Source organism: Pinus tabuliformis, chromosome 9, assembly GCF_031772625.1.
Source record: "Pinus tabuliformis cultivar Carrire ecotype Pingquan chromosome 9, CPIR1, whole genome shotgun sequence".
Classification (NCBI taxonomy): Eukaryota; Viridiplantae; Streptophyta; class Pinopsida; order Pinales; family Pinaceae; genus Pinus; species Pinus tabuliformis.
The window spans coordinates 542,525,202-542,547,127 of NC_142307.1; the positions used below are offsets into that span (position 1 = coordinate 542,525,202).

At 41.1% G+C, this 21,926-nt stretch overlaps 1 protein-coding gene across 5 annotated transcripts in view; it reads left to right on the top strand.

Annotated features, from left to right (window-relative positions):
* The window catches only part of LOC149149662 (uncharacterized), a 483,557-nt gene that overhangs the window by 217,144 nt on the left and 244,487 nt on the right, over positions 1-21,926 (top strand). The gene's annotated exons all lie outside the window — the stretch shown is intronic.

Consider the following 21,926-nt stretch of genomic DNA (forward strand, 5'->3'; position numbering starts at 1 on the left):
ATGAAATAATAAGCCTCTTATGAGGTCAAATGATAAATAATACATGTCGTAGGGCCCTCCAACATGCTTGATGAGGTCCATAGGTGCCATAATGAAGAATAGGACCCTCAAAAGTGATGGACAAGGGGTTGGTCCCTTGTTCTCCAAACAATAAACATGTGGTGCTCCCAGTGGGTGTGGGGGCACAATAATAACCTCATGGGTCTTCAAATGAGTCGAAGATGCTTGTAGATCATTTGTAAGGGCTTTGATGATGGTGTAGGTGATGCCACATCATCCTACAAGTCCTGGGTTAGACCAGGTGCATCTTCCTTGTCCAATAGGTGAATCTCAAGCAATATTTGAACATCCTTGGGGATCCATGGAGTGCTTTCTACTGTTGTGGAGGCCCATGTATCTCAACACACACTCTACATGTGCCAATGAAGCCCTTTAGAGGGCTAGGACCCCGTATAGGGAGACCAAACTCAAGATGGAGACCATCTCCAATCCTTCATAAGATCCAATGTGTGCCCTAGCCTTCCAGCACAACAAGTCATTAAAGAAATCGAGTAAAAGAGCTTACAAACCATGGACCACAGGTGGGGACTTCATAATGACCCACCCTTCCATAATGGGCTTCGGGATGTGCTAATGTCTCCAAACTCCAAATGGGGTTAAACAAGTATTCTATTAGGTGGTTTCTACTTCTAAAGGGGATAATGTGTCCAAGGTACATCCTTTAAAAGGTGGTGGTATGTGATAAAGAGGTGAATGGAGTAGGGGATGAGAAGGGGCGGCCCTGGGCCACATGTTGGAGTACAAGGGTAGCTAATAAAAGGGAATCCAACACTTGGGTATATAATGTGTAAGAAGGAGCAAACGTGGTATATGAGGTGCCCCGACCTTGATTTTTCCACCCTTCTTTATATGCCTTTTGCCTTTTATGATTTTTCTTTTGTTAACTACCGGGGCTCAAGGGGTAAGTGCATGCTGTGTGAGATGTAGCAGTCGACACCCCTTCTGAGGTAGGGATGTTCATTGCCCACCAGGGGTTGGGACAATCATAGGTTTCTATATGGTGAAGGAGGCTCATAGAACCTGTAGGAACTAGGGTGATGGCCATGATGATGGGGTAGAGCTCATGTATTGGCTTTTGCCCACATGCTAAATGTGTTTGTCCCAACCACTTTTTGCATTTTGTGGTACATTTTCTTCTTGAATGTGACCAATTATGCTTTTACCTTTCTTTTTAGCTGTATCTACCACAAAGGCATCATTCCAGGCTTGACCCAATGTGTGGGCAAGGGGAAGGGAGGAGCTAACTCAATGTGGACCTAGTGGAGGAATGTGGACCCAGGTGGGAGAAATGATGAATGGGATAATAATGAGTGGAAATGGGGTAATATATGCAGATGAGGGAGTGAGACCATGCAACCAAAATTAGGGTTTCCCATGAAACACCGTCCCTAAATCCAAATGGTCAGTAAATGAGATCCCATGGGACTAGAATCCAAGGTTAAAATCCAAAAGGGGTCTAAGGAACAAGAGCACAAACCTAGCCCACTTTTTCTGCGAATCCCCCCATTAATCCATGCCCAAAAGTGTCCATGATAAGCAAACTACAATACTTAATTACCAAATGACAAGGCATACCTTTAGGTTTGGGAGGCCCACCTTCAAACTTACGATCATGGCAGATGGGTGCAAAACCCCAAGATTGGGTTTCATGCCCACAAGGTCACTTGCGGAGCTCCTTCCTCTAGCCCTCGATCCTCAAGGCTTGGAGTACCTCCCAAGCAACAAAAAATCAACAGAATAAACTATATAACATGAAGAAATCGAAGGATGAAGACATGACATCCTTTCTAATGAAGATCTCTCAATTAAGAGATCAGCTGCAGGGGCTTGGGGAAACAATTTCTGATTTGGAAATGACCATCTGTGTACTAAATGCATTTCCTCCAGAATGGAGCAACTTTGAAACAAGCATATACTCTAAGAAAGACTCAACTCCTTTTGATGAGTTGTGGGCTCAATGCATCTTGGAAGAAACTAGGATCAAGGCAAAAGATGATAGTGAATCAGATGAACAGTCTCAAGCTTTTATTACAAGATCCAAGACGCTGAAGAAGGGAAAGTTTGGAAAATCCAAGAAGAAGGCAGATATGTCCAAGGTTCAATGCTTTAAATGCAATCAATATGGACACTTTAAGAGGGTTTGTCCAAACAAGCAGAACAACAAAAGAAAGGAAAGAAGCAGAGCTCACATAGTTGAAGAAATGGGAGAACCTGAGAAGAAGCCAAAGAAAGAAGATGTCAAAGATCTTTACTATTGAAGAAGGCATCCTCTCTGTCAGGTTCTTTGTAAAGTTGGCCTTTCCTTTTGGATAACATTGTTGTTTACTCTAGAAGAGTCTTGATTTTGTATAGCATGTGAAAATTTCTGAATCTACACATCAAAAATCCTACTGCAATCACTAGTTTATCATCTCCTACTTGTTTTTACATTCAACAAGTTATTTAATTATTTAAACAACGATGAAAACACTATTGCAGACTACACATACATGCAAATCATGAACTGAAAATAGAATGAGACAAATACACAAGGGACACCGTTATTTTTGGACAAACGTCCCCGGAAAAACCCAATGTGGGAAAATTGATGCAACATATAGAGGGTTTGTATTATTAAGCAAGCAGAATCTGAGTACAACAGGTTGCCTCTCACACTGGCTAACCTTTCAGAGAAATATCGACAACAAGAAATACATACGAGGGTTTACCTCATTCTCTAAGTCACAACTGATCCACTGAATGGCTGACTCCGACAAGCACTGCGAAAATCCCAACACAATCTGCTCTGTGTGGGCTAGTGTCTTGCCTCTGGGAGACTGCGTCACTTCTCAGTTGGATCAATTTGCTCTCAGGAGCTTCGACTTCACCCCTCTCGGCTCAGAACATCAAACTCCCAACAAAATCTCGAACTTCCGACGATTATCTTGCACTGCCACTGCAAGAACCCTCTTGGCCTGTGTTAGCTTTGCGTGAGCCCCTTCTTGGGGTGCATAGGCCTCTGCACTGCCTCTCTGCCTGGTACTCGTTGGCTCGGAACTCCCTTCTGATCCAACTTTCTGCTACTGCCCCTCTCATTGTAACTTAGATCACCTATTTGGTTTTCTCAGCAAACCTCGCCCCAGAAAAATCGGATTGACTGATCACTTGGTGTGTCTCCAACTGACCATCAAGCCGCCTCTTATACTTTTCCTGTTGATGAATTAACGACTGAGATTAAGTCCCTTATCAACGACTAAGATTAAAACAGACTTGATCCTCGTCACTTAGAAGTTTCTCATCCATATTCTTATTAATACCCATTAATATTTTTATTTTCCTAAGTTTAGACTTAGGAACCCATTAAAAATATTAATTATTTTAATAACTCCTCATCCGGGTGGAATTTCTCCAAACGATTTCTAGTTCTTGGAGATCTCATGTGTTCTAGCCCCTCCACAAAATTTCGGAGCTAGAACACATTCGATGCTACCCAAAATCAACACTTCCTCTTAGCGAGGAATGTGCTCTAGCAATACTTCCCAATAGAAGCATCACACTGATCCACGACATTGGTCCTTTGCGCTGTTGATGCTCGGCTTGCTGCCCCTCATCTACTGCGCTGCTACATCTTGTACTACTGCCCATGACTCTGCCACTGTCACTGCTACATCTGTACTGCAACTCCCTCTCAAAATGTTGCATCATGCTGCCCATAGCACTGCCACTGCTAATTGTTGCATTGCAACTTAGTCTCTGAGAAGTAAGTAACTGAAACTTCACCCAAAAACTGACATGTTGGTCAGTATGGATGCCTCGTGATGCTGAAGCTACCTTTGCTGCTAATCTGTGCTAACCCTTTGCTGCTACTGCACTGCTGCAATCTGCTATGTGCCTCTCGCACTGTTGCTTCAGAATTTGGCACTCTAGCTATGCCACTGTTGCTCCATCACACCTTGCACCATTCGACACCCGCCATTTTGCTATCGTCGTTAAGGGCTCCCGTATCCGTATGTGATCCAAGAGTTTGGCCACCTCAAGGATCCTTCCCCTCATGTAGTCCTCTCGACTACAACTCCATGTCGCCCCACCTCTTCTCTAGAGGCGCATGAGAACTCATGACACAATCGTCATCCTCGCCTTCCCTGTCAACTTTCGCTGGAGCAGTGTTCGAGTCAGAAGCTTCCTCCTCGCCCTTCTTCCTAGGGAACCTAGTGGTGAAATGTCCAAGTTCCCCACACTTGAAGCATCTGACCTTGGAAATATCCTTCTTCTTTCTCTTTTGCTGTCCTTGCTGTCCTGATGATTTGAGAGCTGCATCCTCCTCCTCCTCCTTCTTGACCCGGGCTCCTTTGCTGCTACTCCCTGCCTTGGTCAACCTCTTGATTTCTTCTTGTTGAACAGCTGCCCACATCTCCTCCCAAATGGGGAGAGTCGCTCTGCCCAAGATACTTTGGACAAATGTCTCCCATTCCTCGGTGATTGCATTTAGGGCAGTGCTGATCATGAACTCGAGATCTGGTGTAGGCCCCACAGAAGTCAACTAGTCGGGAATCCCTTGCAACCTGAGGAGAAAGGGATCGATCTCTTCTCCCTTTTGCGTCTGACATTGTCTCCGTTGATTTTCTAATAGCATCTTCCATTGGACGGAACTTCCCCCTGGTACAAGGTGGTCAGCACCTCCCACATCTCCCTTGCTGTTTCCTTCTCAGCAATGTGTGGTACTACATGATCTTTGAACTCGTCTAGGAGCATGCACTTGGCCTTCGCCTGGGCCTCCTCATACTTCTTTAATGGATCAACGTCAATCGAAACAACAACTACTTTCAAGGCATAGTCCTTGATGCGATGTTTGTCTAGGATTGCCAGGATCCTCACCTTACAGATGACAAAATTGGATGCTCCATCCAATTTGTCCTGATCCCTCAATCCATTGATTGCCATCTTTGCTAAAAAAAATATAGGACTGTTTCTCTTTTCCCTCTCCTGCGACAACCCCAGCAAGACTCGGATTTGGATTTCTTTGGCGTTAGAAATCCTCTAAGGAACAAGATTCTCTAGACTCCCTTTGAGTCATGATTTCCTTCACAGAAATCCTCTGGCCAAATGTCGAATCACTTCTCTCCAATCCTCCTTTGCTGCTGCAACTCGGATCTAGATTTCTTTGGCTAGAAATCTGTCAAGGTAGTGACTCCCTCTACCTTGGCTCTGTCTCCACAGACACTGTTCTGCACCAACAAAAACAACGTCCCACCAGCTCCACTAATCGAATCTGCTCTGCTCCTCCAACCCCGACAACTGACTGATTCGAGTCTCTCAGGCTCTGCGCTGGCCCAGAGAGCTGACGCAGTCACTGTGTGAGCTCTTCTTGGGTTTTGCGTCACCCTCTGCAAGCTCGAAATGCTGATATAGGCACTGTGTGAGCCTCTACGTCACTTTTCTGGCTCTGCGTCACACCTTCAACTGCTTCTCTGCCTCTGAAACAACGCTGTTACTCGGCACAATTGCTTCTCTGCAGAAAATTCTCTGGATCTCCCAGTTGGTGTCTTCAGTCTCCTATGATCTGCAATGCTCTGATACCATGTGAAAATTTCTGAATCTACACATCAAAAATCCTACTGCAATCACTGGTTTATCATCTCCTACTTGTTTTTACATTCAACAAGTTATTTAATTATTTAAACAACGATGAAAACACTATCGCAGACTACACATACATACAGATCATGAACTAAAAAGAGAACGAGACAAATACACAAGGGACATTGTTATTTTTGGACAAACATCCCCAGAAAAACCCAATGTGGGAAAACCGGTGCAACATATAGAGGGTTTGTATTATTAAGCAAGCAAAATCTGAGTACAACAGGTCGCCTCTCACACTGGCTAACCTTTCAGAGAAATATCGGCAACAAGAAATACATACGAGGGTTTACCTCGTTCTTTAAGTCACAAGTGATCCATTGAATGGTTGACTCCGACAAGCATTGCGAAAATCCTAGCACAATCTTCTCTGTGTTGGCCATCGTCTTGCCTCTGGGAGATTGTTTCACTTCTCTGCTGGATTGATTTGCTCTCAGGAGCTTCGACTTCAACCCTCCTGGCTCAGAACATCGAACTCCCAACAAAATCTTGAACTTCTGACGATTATCTCGCACTGCCACTGCAAGAACCCTCTTGGCCTGTGTTAGCTCTGCGTGAGCCCCTTCCTGGGCTGTGTAGGCCTTTGCACTGCCTCTCTTATGCTACTACTGCCTCTCTGCCTGGTACTCGTTGGCTCGGAACTCCCTTCCAATCCAACATTTTTCTACTGCCCCTCTCACTGCAACTCAGATCACCTATTTGATTTTCTTAGCAAACCTCACCCCAGAAAAATCGAACTGGCTGATCACTTGGTGTGTCTCCAATTGACCCTCAAGCCTCCTCTTATACTTTTCTTGTTGATGAATCAACGACAAAGATTAAGTCCCTAATCAACGGCTAATATTAAAATAGACTAGATCCTCGTGACATAGAAGTTTCACACCCATATTCTTATTAATACCCATTAATATTTTTATTTTCCTAAGTTTAGACTTAGGAACCCATTAAAAATATTAATTATTATAATAACTCCTCATCCGGGTGGAATTTCTCCAAACGATTTGTGGGTCTTGGAGATCTCATGTGTTCTAGCCCCTCCACAAAATTTCGGAGCTGGAGCACATCCGATGCTACCCAAAATCAACATAGCATCATAGATAGAAGCATGTGATAGTAGCATATTTAGAGTCTACTTGATTGAGTTGCTTTGTAGAAATTGCCCAATCTTTAAAGTTCGACCATTTTGCATGTTATTGTTCATCCATAAGTTCTCTAATATTATGTTAGAGGTAGTCATTTTGCTAAGGTGGATCATCATGATCTTGTAAGAACCATCATTTTGGAAGGTTCTTGGAAGAAGCATTATGACAAGGTTAGTATACATTCCATATAGTATGGAAACAATACTCTTAAAGGATGAAGGAATGCAGTTGGTCAAGTTGTAGGCTCATTATAGGGCATATAGCTAGATGATTGAATGAAAGCATAGAAATGCATATTTGAAGTAACTCTTGGGTAGGATTCATGCATACAAAATCCTGTAAAAGAAGTTGGTCATAAAATATGCTGAGTAAATTGTTTATATGGTTGTATGATGCTTAAAAGAAGAATTTCACTTACTCTAATATGAATAGAAGATGAAGACTTTCTCTCTAGATTATACAGAATGGTGATTAACATCCAGTATAGTCTCTGGAAGAAAATAATACCTTGGTAATCAAGTTCGATCCTTGGGCACTTGGATGCATAAGGGAAGATTTATATGGAGATGGACCATGAGGATGTTGATGCTTTGATGAAAAGGTCATCATGATAAGGTAAATCTAATGTTAATGATTGTTGTTGGTTATCTAGTTAACAAACTGTTTTGCTACTTGTAAGGATATTCCAGGAATGCATGAGGAATGTTGAGGGAAGCTCAACATATGACATTTGGCAATTATGAAGTCAAGATGTTTCCATTTTGGGATTAAGAGGTGGCACTACGACAAAATAACTTGAAGCTCAAGGAGATCATTTTCATAAGGAGGCTGAGATCAACTTGAAATTAGGAAATGCTCAATATGATGCCTTTATTGATGATGACAAGATGAACGTGATGTGCAAGATCGATGACCTCAAACTTGTCACAAGATTGAAGGAAGAAGATGGCTCCATGATGCTCAAGAAGGAAGAAAGTTCGATGTAATGAGATAAGAAGGAGAGAGGGAGACAATAGCTATAAAGAACATGTAGCTGACACTCTTATCAGGACGAGCTATAAAGCTTGTGGTTATGACTTCCCGATTGAAAGGAAGTCTGGAATCTCTAGTTTTGAGAGGGAGTAAAGGAGTCTCCTTGAATAGGAGCAAGGATCTATTCTTTAATCAAAAAGGGTATGTGGATATCCTCTCTAGTTGAGAGGGAGTAATGATGAACATCACATTTGTATTCTCTTCTTCATGTATCATGCACTTGACCAAGACTAACAGTCGTAAGCGTAAGTGAAGGCCATGGAGAAAGAATGGTGGAGGATTGTATAAGCATCTGTGGTTTCCTTGAGGATGGACAATCCAAGAAAGGAAAGGTAACGACACTCTTTAAGGATAAGACAGGTATCCAAGATAAGAGTAGTCGAAGAGGTCTGACATTCTTTGAGGATTGGGAATCCAAGATAAGAATAGTCCTAAAAGGACATACCTTGTGAAACATCCGTATGAGGTATGTGCCTTGTAGAGGTAGTGTGGTATCACATGTAAAGCCTCCCAACATAATGCTCTTGAATGAAGACGAGCTTGTCTAGTTAGGCCTCAAAGATAGTGCTAGTCATAATGTTGATGCTTACAGTTGACTTATCAGTGCGACTCTTCTTATGAGAACTCTTCAGTTTGGGAATGATGTTGTACTAGTTGTACAATTATGAATACCTTCCTAGTTAAGAGGGAGTGTTGGAAATGTAACTAGTTTTAGTCTTCAGAGTTGTTGTTGTACTCATTTCAATATGTATATCTTATGTAACAAACAAAAGAAGAGAGAAAAGTTATTATTTTAAAGCATGGGTTTCATGCTTGTTATTGATTGTCTTCTAAGTAAAAGCAAGTTCTTCACGCTTCTAAGGTTTGTTAGGTCATAAGATTTATTGTCACGAGTCAAGAGAGTCAACATCATGTTTATAAGACCCTTCCGGGCAAAATGTGATTTATAAAAGAATTTATTTTTAGTCTAGAAGGTCCTAGAAACCCCCAAAGTACAAGTAGGCCCAGACAGCTTCAAGTAGGCCTAAAGGAGGGAATTCGACCCCTTGGAAAGGCTATATAGAGGAGCATATTCGACCTCATTTGGCACTCACTAACTCTCAAGTTCGATTTCAAGAGAAGAAGTTCGATTTGTAGCTAGAAACTAAGAAGAAAAGAACAATGAAGGTCTTGAAGGAGAAAAGAACGAAAAATATTTGTTTTTGGGCTCTATCTCTCTTACACGTGCTAAATCTAGGGTTTCTGTAGCATCAAGGAAGGCTGAAATTGCAGGAGAGCAAGTTGCAATATCAAGTTGCTAGAAGAGAGAATATTTGGTCTTGACCTCATTGACCTTGGGAGGATCTGTTTTGCTCAAAGAAGAATCTCTTAAAGAAGTCGGATTGGGGTTTCTGCAATAGCTTCAGGGCTGGAGTTGCAAGTTGAAGCTGTAGGTTGAAGTTGCAAGATCAAATTTGGACGAAGTTGAAGATGGAAGCTGCTTGAATATAGATTAAGCCTTGTTGATCTGATCTATTTGGAACGACTTCTTGGAGTGCTAACTTGGTACTTGAAGGAGGACCTGGTCTAGGGTTTGGGTCTTTGTTGTGTCATTTGAAGCAGATTTTGTAAGAAGAGAAGAGTTTTTTTCGTGTTTTCTTCTTGGAGGGGTCTTTCCCTGGCTTGGAGCCTAATTTCTGTGTCCACTGTCTTTACTGTTTTGCTCTTGATATTTGTTTGATGAAAGGATATATTAAAGAAAGATATGAAAGATAAATAAAGTTCACAAACAAATTTTAAGATTAAGGAAAATTGGAATTAATAAGCTGCAATACTGCATTTTCCAACATTTACTTCTCCTTTTGAAGAATTAATGGTTGAGGTTTTTCATGTATAACTATTTTTTTATTAAAGGATAAAGAAAGGACTATTTGTATCAATAGAAGTAGTTATCATTTGTGAAAAACTATTCTAGTCATTGCATCATTACAATTTCAACATGGTATCAGAGCTTTGGTGAAGGGAAAGAGCAAAGAGATCATCTTGAAGAGCACTTGAAGAACACTTGAAGAACACTTGAAAAGCATTTGAAAAGTTTTGGGTTTTGTCCTCTACTTTCATCATGGATTCTTCCTTCATGAAGATTGAAAGCAAGCTTGAAGGAGCGACTGACTACAAGGCTTGGAAGGCTAGGGTTGAGATCATTCTTGAAAGGAACAAAGCCTTGGGAATTGTCACAGGTAAAGTCATTGAACCATTTGATCAAGCAAGAAAGGAGAAATACCATGAAGATGATATTTTGGCAAGAAGTATTTTGTTGGATTCTGTTAGGGATCATTTGATTCCATACATTGCTAAACATAAGACTTCTACAGCTATGTACGATGCTATCATTGGATTGTACACAATCAATAATGTGAACCAATCCATCAAATCTAAGAGGTCAGCTTCGTAACATCAAGATGAAAAAGAATGACAAAATGGCATCATATTTTGTTAAGATATCTCAAAGTAGAGACCAACTCAAAGCCATTGATGAAGAAGTATCTGATAAGGAATTGATAGCTGTTTCTTTGGGTGGTCTCCCTAGATCTTGGGACTCATTTGCATCAGATATTAGTGCTTGAGAGAATGCTCCAACCTTGGACAAGCTATGGGCAATATGCACTCAAGAAGAGTCAAGACTCTATTCTAGAGGAGAAACTGAAAATCCAAGTATAGAAGCATTTGCAACTACTGTTGAGGGGAGTAAGAAGAAGAAACCAAAGTTTGGCATGTTCCAAAGACGTGTTGGTAAATGACAAGGTCCAAGATTTGCCTCAAGGAAGGACTCCACCTCTCATAGAAGGCCTCCTCCTCCCTATCCAAGTAGAAGAGATAGAAGAGACAATAGAGATAGAAGAGACAAAAATGATCTAACAGATATTCAATGCTTTCGTTGTCAAGCTTATGGTCATTATTAATCTCAATGTCCTCAAAGGAATTGAAGAGATGACTATGAAAGGGATGATGATCGTAAAAGAAGTAGAAGACATCATGCATCTGTTGTTGACCTTAATGAGCCATCATGAAAGATAAGGCATAAGAGAAATGATTCTTAATCTCAACACTCATTTATTGTGCTCTTATAGGTTCCATTGAAAATCATGATGAAATTTGGCTTGTAAACAATGGTGCTTCTAGGCACATGACTAGAAACCGTGATTATCTATCCGAATTACTTGAAAATAAGTTTTCTCAAAAGGTCGAGCTTGGAGACAATGACAAATATGAAGTCAAGGGCATTGGTACGTCATCTGTCTAATTGGAATCCAGAGGTAATGTATCCATTAACAATGTTTTATATATTCTTTGTTTAAAGAAGAATTCATTGGCCATATCATCTCTTGAAGACAAAGGATATAAAGTTTCTTTTGTTGATGGACAAGTCTTAGTATGGAAGAAAAATTCATCTTTTGACTCCGTTAAAGTCATTAGTGTACGAATTGGAGGACCATATCGTCTCCTTGGTCATTCATTCCAACCTCTTTTCCGAAACACTACAGAACCTAATGAGATTTGGCATAGACGGTACACTCATATGCACTACAAAGCTTTGGGAAGATTGAAAGATTTTGTCAAAGGTGTACCTAAACATAAGACACATCATGATGGAGTATGCAAAGGATGTGCCCTTGGGAAAAATGTTAAAGAGAGATGCACTAGCAGTAATTGTAGATCCAAAGCAATATTGGATTTTATAGATTCTGATATCTGTGGGCCCATGCTTGATAAAACCTTGGGTGGATGCTTATACTATGTATCATTTATTGATGATTATTCTCACAAAACATGGATCTATCTTCTCAAGACCAAGCATCAAGTGTTGGAAATTTTCTGTGAATTCAAAGCTCAGGTTGAAAATGCTACAGGAAGAAGAATCAAGACTCTAAGGTTCGACAATGGTGGGGGGTATGCTTCAAATGAATCGATTGTTTTTTGCAAGGATGCTCGAATTAAGTGGGAGTTGATAGTTCCCTACTACCTCGAACAAAATGGAATTGCAAAGAGAAAGAATAGAACTATAATGGAAGCTGTCAAAGCAATGCTTCATGATCAAGAGTTGTCAATGTTTCTTTGGGGTGAAGCTGCAAGGACTACAATCTATGTTCCAAACAGATTCCCACATCGAATATTGGATTATAAGACTCCTGAAGAAGTCTTTACAGGTGAGAGACCGAATGTTGAACATTTAAGAATCTTTGGTTGTCTTGTTTTTATTCATGTACCCAAAGAGAAAAGGACAAAGTTGGAACCATCGGGAAGAAGGGTACCTTTGTTGGATACAATGAGAATTCAAAGGCCTTTAGGGTCTATATTCCAGGGCAACAATATATTGAGACTTGCAGGGATGTTATATTTGATGAAGATGTTGCATTCTGGAAATCCAAGGGTTCACACTTGGACTCCGATGATGATGTACAAACTGCTCCAAAGAATGTAGGACCTAAGCACCGGTAAATTGTATATGTGAATGAAGCTCCACATAAAGAAGATGATGATCATGAACCTGTTGAATCTAAAAAAGCTCCTATTGCCGAGACAAGAAAAAGCCTTGCCTAGTTAGAGAAAACATTGATGGATGCTGAAGGTCATGCGACTGCTTGTGGGACTTTCAAAGAAAACAAGGGGCCTAAAAAGTACTCTGGTTATACAACCCTGATGTGCAAAATCATTGAGTTTGAGCCATCCTTCTACGAAGAAGTTGTTGAAGCACAATTATGGAAAGAAGCAATGTTTGAAGAATATCAATCCATATTGAAAAACGATGTTTAGGAGATTGTGCTAACACTTGAGGGTAAATCTATTGTGTCTTCAAAATGGATCTACAAGATAAAACGGTGCTGGAGGAAGTGTTGAAAGAAACAAGGCTAGGTTTGTGGCTCATGGATTCTCCCAAAAAGAGGGAGAGGATTATGAGGACACCTTTGCTCCCATTGCCAGATATGCATTTATTAGATCTGTTATTTCTCTTTCATCTATTGCAGGTTGGAGGTTGCATCAAATGGATGTCAAAACCAGTGAAGCATGACCCAGTTTTGGCAAGTTCCATACCGATCCAGGTCACTTACATAGAACCTACGTTTAAGCCTCGGACTCGGTGGGTATCTTATAAAACTCGTCTACTGGTATAAGAACCGTGGGTATTCTATAGGACCCGTATCGGACCCGTATAGAACCTGTAGAGCCTGAAAAGGCACACAATGTTCAGTTTTTTGATTTTTTCATTTCTTTTTTGGAAATGAGGTGGAGGGAAAACGAAATTGGGGGGAAGAAAATGCTTTATAAGCACGTCTCTCCCTTCCATTTGTCATTCACTAGTAATTTGAGTGTTTGGCTAATTTGTACGAGTGTTGAGTGACTCCATTGCATAGTGAAGGAGCTCTTGGAGGAGGCTAAAGGAGGCTTCATTGGATCAGACCTAGCTTTAGGTAGGCTTCATGAACCTTGTTTGAATGTTTTCCCTGTAATTTTTTTGTATTCAATGGAGTTTTTTTTTTTTGAATTTTTTTTTTTTATGTTTGCAATTTTTTTTCATGTTTGGGCTTGTGGCTGAGTTTCTCAACCAGACAGCGGCCCTGTGTGGCTGAGAAACTAAGCCACAGGGCCAAAAAAATTTGCAAATTAAAAAAAAATATTCAAAACCAAAAAAGCTAGAAAAACCAAAAAAATTTAAAAAACCATGCCACCAAAGGGTTCTAGAAAGTCTTGTGATCCGGCATGGGCACACGGTCAATGAATCATTGCTGGTAATGACCACCATATCAAGTGCAATTATTGCAATGCCACAATGCATGCAGGCTTAAACAAGTTGAAATATCACCTAGCCAGAATTCCTGGGAATGGTGTGAGATGTTGTCAAAGGTGCACTGATGAAGTCACTACTGAAATGACAAATGCTTTAAAATCCATTAAAGAAGAATGTTCTAAGAGTGCAAAAATGAAGGATAAGATTGTTGGGATAGGTAGATCTTCATCTTAGAGTGAAACACAGATTCAAAGTCCAGGTATTGGTAACTCCTCTTCAAGTGCTGTGGCAAACAGGAGTATAACATCTTTTTTCTTCAGCTCTCATACAACTCCAGGATCTCAACCAACCTTGGATAGTTTTAATGAAAAGAAGAGGAAGGAGGCAGACATGACAGTGAACAGATTTTGGTTCTGAAAATTCCTATCCTCAAGGAACTCTTACTGCAACAAAACTGAATTTACTTCTCCTACTTGATTTTAATATACATTTATCAAGTTATTTTTTGAATACTGAAGTAAATTACTTCTGCAGCCTACATTACTTTAAATTTGATTACATGAAACAGAAAACTGAGCGAAGAAGAAGATACATAGAACACCGTTATTTTTGGACAAAATAGTCCTCAGAAAAACCCAATGCAGGAAAATTGGTGCAACGACTCCAAGGGCTTTCTATTATTAAGCAGTAATTCTGAATACAATGCTGGATGCCCTCTCGACAATCTAGTGATAGAGAAAATATAATGGTGGAAAACTGAGTGAGTTTTACCTCACTTAACCTTGCAGATTCCAGGTGATCCGTCAACGGAACTGGCTAACCCCGACTATCTCTATGCTGGCCCTTTTGGCTGTGTGTCAGGCCTGCGTGGGCCGAGATTGGCCCAATGTCAGTTCTTTTAGCTGCTGCGTTGCCTCCACTAGTGTTTCTCTGCCTCTCTATCCAATACTCCCGTACTATTCTTGCCCCTCTGTTGTAGAATGATCACTCAGTTCGAATTCTCAGCTTCCTAGACTTAGAATTCAAACTCCAAGTCAATTCATTCTCTCTGTGTGTATTTCTAAATGAACCCCAAGCCTCCTCCTTATACTTTTCTTGTTGAGACTTCAATGGCTGAGATTAAGTCTCTAATCAATGGTCAGGACTAAAACTTGACTTGGTCCGCCTTCTAGATCATTCTCACCCATATTTTGATTAATACCCATTAATACTTTAATTTTCCTAAGTTTAGACTTAGGAACCCCATTAAACATATTAATTATCTTAATAAAATACAATCTGGGTGGAATTTCACCAAATGGTTTCTGGGTTCTTTAGAACTCATGTGCCTTAGCCTCTCCACCAATTTTCATGGCTAGAGCACATCCGATGCTACCAAAAACTAACAATCCCTCTTAGCTAGGAATGTGCTCTAGCAACAATGTCTGACTACATGCTCCTTTGTTTCTGAAGCATCTCCTTTCCGCACAGTTGCTGCCACCAACACTGTGCTGTTGCTGCTACTGTACTGCTGCCCATGACATTGCCAGTGCCACTGCTACATCTGTACTACAGCTCCCTCTGCATCTTTGCTAACATTGCCACTGCTAGCTTTGCATTGCGCCATTTTCCAATTGATGTTGGTTAGTTTTAGATTTTGGTAGCATCAGAAGTGCTCTAGCCTTGAAAATTGGTGGAGAGGCTAAGGCACATGAGTTCTAAAGAACCCAAAAATCGTTTGGTGAAATTCAACTCGGATTGTATTTTATTAAAATAATTAGTATTTTTAATGGGGTTCCTATGTCTAAACATATGGAAATTAAAATATTAATGGGTATTAATCAAAATATGGGCGAGAATGATTTAGAAGGCACATCAAGTCATGTTTTAATCTCAACAGTTGATTAGAAACTTATTCTCGGCCGTTGAAGACTCGACAGGAAAAGTATAAAATGGAGGCTTGGGGTTCATTTGAAAACAGAGAGAGAGAGAGAGAATTGATCTAGAGTTCGATATTTGGGGCTAGAAAGTTGAGAAATTCGAACTAAGTGATCATTCAACAGCAGAGGGGCAGTGAGAATCTAGAAGAAAGACTTTCTGGAGAATAGTGACAAAGAGGCAGAGAGAGATGGCAGAGAGGCAGTGTAGACGCCGATAGAGCTAATGCAAAAAAGTTGCCTGTCAAGTAGAATCCAAAACTGTAGGAACAAATGAAACTGCTGGGAACTGCCAGAATAGTCGAGAGAGCTGACGTAGAGGCAACGCAATATCCAGAGAGCTAACGTAGAGGCAACGCAATATCCAGAGAGCTAACGTAGAAAAGCTGCCTGTCACGTAGAATCCAGAACTGTTGGAACAACCAAGACTGCTGGGAACTGCCGCGAACTATCGGAACAGCCGAGAGAGCTGACGCAGAGGGCAGAGAAGGTGACGCAGAGCCAACGCAGAAATAACATGGGTTAGCCAGTCTTGTGCCGGATCTGCTAGAATTTTGTTGGGTGAAGTGAGGTAAAAATCTCTCAGATTTTCCGCCATTATTTTCTCTGTAAAGGATTGTTAGATGAGTATCCTAGATTTGTATTCAGATATTTCTCCTGCATAATAATAAACCCTTGAAGCTACTACACCAGTTTTCCCGCATTGGGTTTTTTCCGGGGACTATTGTCTCCAAAAATAAGTGTGTCCTATGTATCTTGTTCTTTGCTTTGTTTTCTGTTTCATGAGATCCAATATTTTATTAGTGTAGGCTGCAAAAGTAAATTGCTTCAATATTCACAAGAATAACGTGGTTAAGGTATATTAAAAATCAAGTAGGTGAAGTAGATTCAGATTTGCTGCAGTATGGGTTCCTTGGAGTCTAGGAATTTTAAAGGTTAGCAACGGAAAAACATCCAAAATTTCTGAACTGATTGTGTTCAACATAATACCATGTGAATGTTGGAATCTGACTGCTACTAGTCTCTGATCCTCTGAATCTTCTGCGCTTTTGCTGACTTTTTCACTGCTGCCAACCTTGCTCTGCGCTGATGAGTCCCTGGTCTCAGGCTATTGCATCTGTCTCTCCAAACAATCCATTGCATCATCTGACACTAAGTCCATCTCGCTACTGTTGATTCTCGAGCTCTCGTAGCAAGGAATTGATCCAAGAGGTGGAATCCTCAATGATCTTGCCCACATGTAGTGTTCCCGACTACAACTCAATATCGCCCCATTTCCCTCTTGGAGATGAATGGGCACTCATGGGAAACTCATCTTCGTCAATTTTTGCTTGAGCAGCCTTAGGATCATGTTTCTTATCCTTATCCTTTTGCTTCAAAGGACACTAGGATACAAAGTGGCCCATCTCGCCACATTTGAGACATTTCACTTTCAAAATGTTTTTGTCTCGGTTCTGCTTTTGTTGTCCCTTTGAAGCTGGAGTTGTGTTAATTTTAGGTATGTTCTATGCTAGAGCAATTTATTTCGATTTTCATTGTTAGCTCAATATCTTTTTCAGATTAGCAATCACATCATCATTTAAAGTAAACTGCAGATAGAACATAAATATAAATCACATAAGACAAGCCAAGACAAGGACACAAGATATGGCGCTAGTCAGGGACAAACCCCAATGTGGGGACACCCTTGATCAAATCTTCTTTTATGTTCTTCAATAGTTCAACAGAGAAAGAGAGAGAGATAGTACATTTACAACAAAAGTCAACATTTTGACTTTCTATATCTACATGAGATCAGTTGAAGACATGTTGCTTCAACTAATTCTCCAAGGTGACTCCTTCACCATTCACAGTGCTGCATCTCGTCCACTTGCTGCACCTCTCTATGCTGCACCATGCTGCACTTATCATGACCATGCTATGCACTTCATGTTGCTGCTCTTGTCACTGAGCTACTCCAATCATGGAGCTGCCCTTTATCACTGATCTGCACTCAATGACTTTTATGCTGCACTCATCATACAACATCCATCATCACTTTGCTGTCCCATCATGCTGCAACCATCATCGTGCTGCATCCTTGTTATCTGACTTACCCTTAACATAGTCATACTAACCCATGACAATAGCTTTGTCCATTTCACTTTACAACAGTGTCATACAACCATCTAATAGCTTGAGATCTCAATAGTATTATACATGACAGCTCCATGTATTATGCTAATGATCTGAGCCCTCAAATACCCATACAAAAAGCATGACTGTGGTGTTATGGCCTGCGGCCTAACACACAGTTTTCCTGTAGCAGCATAAACATTATACTTGTCCTTCCAATGATACCCCAACAGGTTTTTTCCACCGCTCCATTTAACTCGGCCTTCTAACAAGAAGAAACAACCCTCACACGGTTGCACAAGGGATGCTCAAACATTCCCTTAACCTTGCTGCATTATGGTTCCTTCTACTGCGGCTAGGGCACAACAGAATCCTTACTTCAACTGTGGTTAGAACTCACGGTTGGACTGCGGCTTGAACAGCAGATCTGGTCTCCTTTTTACCAACGTATCAGGGCCTCCTTATTACTGCGTATAGGGCTGCTGATCAGCCCTTCCTTTGCTGCGGATAAGGCCTCTTCATAATAGCGGATAAGGCCTCTTCCTTTACTGTGTATACGTGCCTCCTTTGCTGCATAAAAACCCTTGTTGACTGTGGCCTAGGGCACCCTTAAATGTTGCGGCTAGGGCACCCTTAAATGTGGCTAAGTCTCTCCTTTAGGACTGCGTATGGGAGCCTTCAGATGACTGTGTCTTACTCTCCTTTAGGACTGCTTATGGGAGCCTTCTAGGATAGCGGATTAGGGCATTCAATCTGTGTCTAGAATCTTTCCTTTACTGCGGCTAGGGTATGGCAAGATCTCCCTCAACTGTGGCTAGGATCCTCTCCCTTCAACTGCGTCTTGATGTCTCCTTCATGACTGTATTTTAGGGCTGCGTATAAGGCCTTCACCTTCACTGCGTTTAGGGCATCATCTGTAGGCCAGCGTATACTCTTGGTGTCTCTCCTTCACCAAAACCCAAAGACATGGAGAGGAGGAGATCACACATGAAGAGTAAGTGTGACAAATGACTTCAAGTCCTCTTCTATTTATACTAAAAACGTAGAGGTTGAATAGACATGACTGTTGGGCTTCTGAGCCTACATAAGTTGCTGGCTGACTTGTCAATTTGTCCATTATCAAAATAAACTCATATCTTCATAAATACTTATCGGAATTGGATGATCTTTAGATCAATCCTACACCTCTCAATGAGAGGGATCCAAGAAAAATATCAGCTACCATAAATAAGATGACCCACATGGAGTTTGGCCCTAGTTGCCAATTTTAACAAGTTGCGTTCTCCTCCTCCTCCTTAGTCTTCGTGCCACTCCCACTGCTGCCATTAAGGTTGACCTTAACTAGGTCCCTCCTTAATTCCTCCTATTGAAGGGTTGCCCACATCTCCTCCCATGAAGGTAGTCTTTCCCTGCCCAATATACTTTGGACGAAGACTTGCCATTCATCCGAGACTCCATTCAGGCAGTCCTTACCATCGCGGTAGACTGAGGAGTAGATCCAACTGCCGCAAGCTGGTATCTGTTGTCCTGAAGACGTTGAAGATAGGAGTTAACTCCTCCCTTCTACATCAATGTTCGTTGCAACTTTTGTTCTAAGTACATCTTCGGCTGTTCGGAAGAGCCTTCATATAGTGAAGACAAAGCTTCCCACATCTCTCGGGCTGTATCTTTGCCCATCAAGTGTGAGACGACATGATCTCGAACTCCATCAGGTATGAACCTCTTAGCCTTCCCTTGCTCAGCTTTGTACTTCTTCTTTTGATCATTGTCAACAAGAACAACCACAACACTTTTGACGTATGCTTCGAGATTGTACTCTTCTAGAACAGCTAAGATTCAGGTCCTCCATATGACATAGTTGAAAGCTCCTTCCAACCTGTCTTGATCTCTGAGCCCATGTGATGCCATTTCACCCAAAATTGTCGAATTGACTCCTCTAGTCATTGCTCAGCACTGGTTTGCTGCCCGACAAGTGAAAAATTCGAACTTTTGGCGAGAAAAGTCCTCTAGGGAGAAAATTCCCCTTCTATATGTCTTCGCTCTTTTTTGACGGATTTCTGGCCCGACAGAAACTGTGCCCTTTAAGCACTGCATTGAGGCTCTGCGTCACTCCCTCTGCCTCTGCAAGCTCACGAACCAGAAATTGTACCTCTCTGTTGACTCTCTTAGAGAGAGATTCTGCTTTCCCGGCAAGGACCGTGCAATCCCTTCAAGGGGATTCGAATTGCTGCCAAATGCAACTATTGGCCTCTCTGCTCAGCACTGGATCTGCTCTTCCTATTTCAAAATCAATGCTTTGATACCATGTGAAAATTTCTATCCTTAAGGAACCCCTATTGCAACAAAACTGAATTTACTTCTCCTACTTGATTTTAATATACATTTATCGAGTTGTTTTCTGAATACTGAAGTAAATTACTTCTGCAGCCTACACTACTTTAAATTTGATTACATGAAACAAAAAACTGAGCAAAGAATAAGATACATAAGACACTGTTATTTTTGGAGAAAATAGTCTGCGGGAAAACTGATGCAACAACTTTGAGGGTTTTCTATTATCAAGCAGTAATTCTGAATACAATGCTAGAAGCCCTCTCGACAATCCAGTGACAGAGAAAATATAATGGTAGAAAGTTGAGTGAGTTTTACCTCACTTCACCCGATAGATTCCGGCTGATCCAGCAATAGAACTGGCTAACTCCGACTATCTTTGCAGTGGCCTTGTGTAGGCCTTGCATTAGCCTCTGCGCTGTCTCTTCTGCCTATTGCGTCATCCTTCTTGGCTGTTTCGGCAGTTCTGGCTTTCTGTGTGAGAGTATCTTTTGCTTCCGTGCTGGCCCTTTTGGCTCTGCGTCAGGCCTGCGTGGGCTGAGATTGGCCCAACGTCAGTCCTTCTAGCTGTTGTGTTGCCTTTGCTAGTGTCTCTCCACCTCTCTGCCCAGTACTCCCGAACTATCCCGCCCCTCTGCTGCAAAATGATCACTCAGTTTGAATTCTCAGCTTCCTAGCCCTAGAAATTGAACTCCAGATCAATTTGTTCTCTCTGTGTGTATTTCCAAATGAACCCCGAACCTCCTTCCTATACTTTTCTTATTGAGACTTCAACGACCGAGATTAAGTCTCTAATCAATGCCTAAGATTAAAACTTGACTTGATATTCTCACCCATATTTTGATACCCATTAGTACTTTAATTTTCCTAAGTTTAGACTTAGGAACCCCATTAAAAATATTAATTATTTTAATAAAATACAATCCGGGTGGAATTTCACCAAACAGTTTTTGGGTTCTTTAGAACTCATGTGCCTTAGCCACTCCACCAAATTTCATGGCTAGATCATTTCCGATGCTACCAAAAACTAACATTGGTACCATAATGATCTTTCATTCAACTATGCAAAGTCTTATTTTTATCAGCGTTGTGGATTCCATTGCAAGTGCTAGCCCTATATGCAAAGCCCCATCTTATAATGCACTTAGGGGGAAAGAGCTAGATGAGGAGCTTGAGTGTGTTAATGAACAATTGGAAAGCATTAAAAGCTCATGGAAATTTACAGGTTGTACAATTATGTCTGATGGGTGGACAGATCAGAGGGGTAGAACAATAAGAAATTTTGTTGTAGCTTGCCCTAAATGAACCATATTCCTAAAATCCATTGATGCATCTACAAATGTAAAAGATGCACATTTGATTGTTTCATTGTTCGCTGATGTGGTGGAGGAAGTTGGGGTTACAAATGTTGTCCAAGTAATCACGAATAATGTAGCAAATTATGTGTTAGTTGTAAGGTTGCTTTGTGTCAAATATCCCACCATTTTTTGGACTCCATGCGCTGCCCATTGCATAGAGTTGATGCTAGAGGACATTGGGAAGTTGGAGTGGGTGCAAGATGTTGTGCAAGAATGCAAGCAAATTATGAAGTATATTTATGATCATGTTTGGGTGTTGAACCTTATGAGGGAATTCACATAGAGTGAGCTTATTTGTCCAGCTGTCACACTGTTTGCCACAAAATTTCTTTCCCTCCAAAACCTTTTGTATGAGTACCAAGCTTTGAGAAGAATGTTTTGTAGCCAACAATTGGTATTTTCGAAAGATAACACAAAACTAGAAGCATTGCCTGTGAAAGCAGCTGTCTTTGGTGATAGTTTGTGGGACAAAGTCACTGAGATTGTCAGCTTCACTAAGCCCCTTGTGAAAGTCTTGAGATTGATGGACGGAGAGAAACCTGCAATGGGATATATTTATGAGGGCATGGACAGGGCCAAAGAGGCC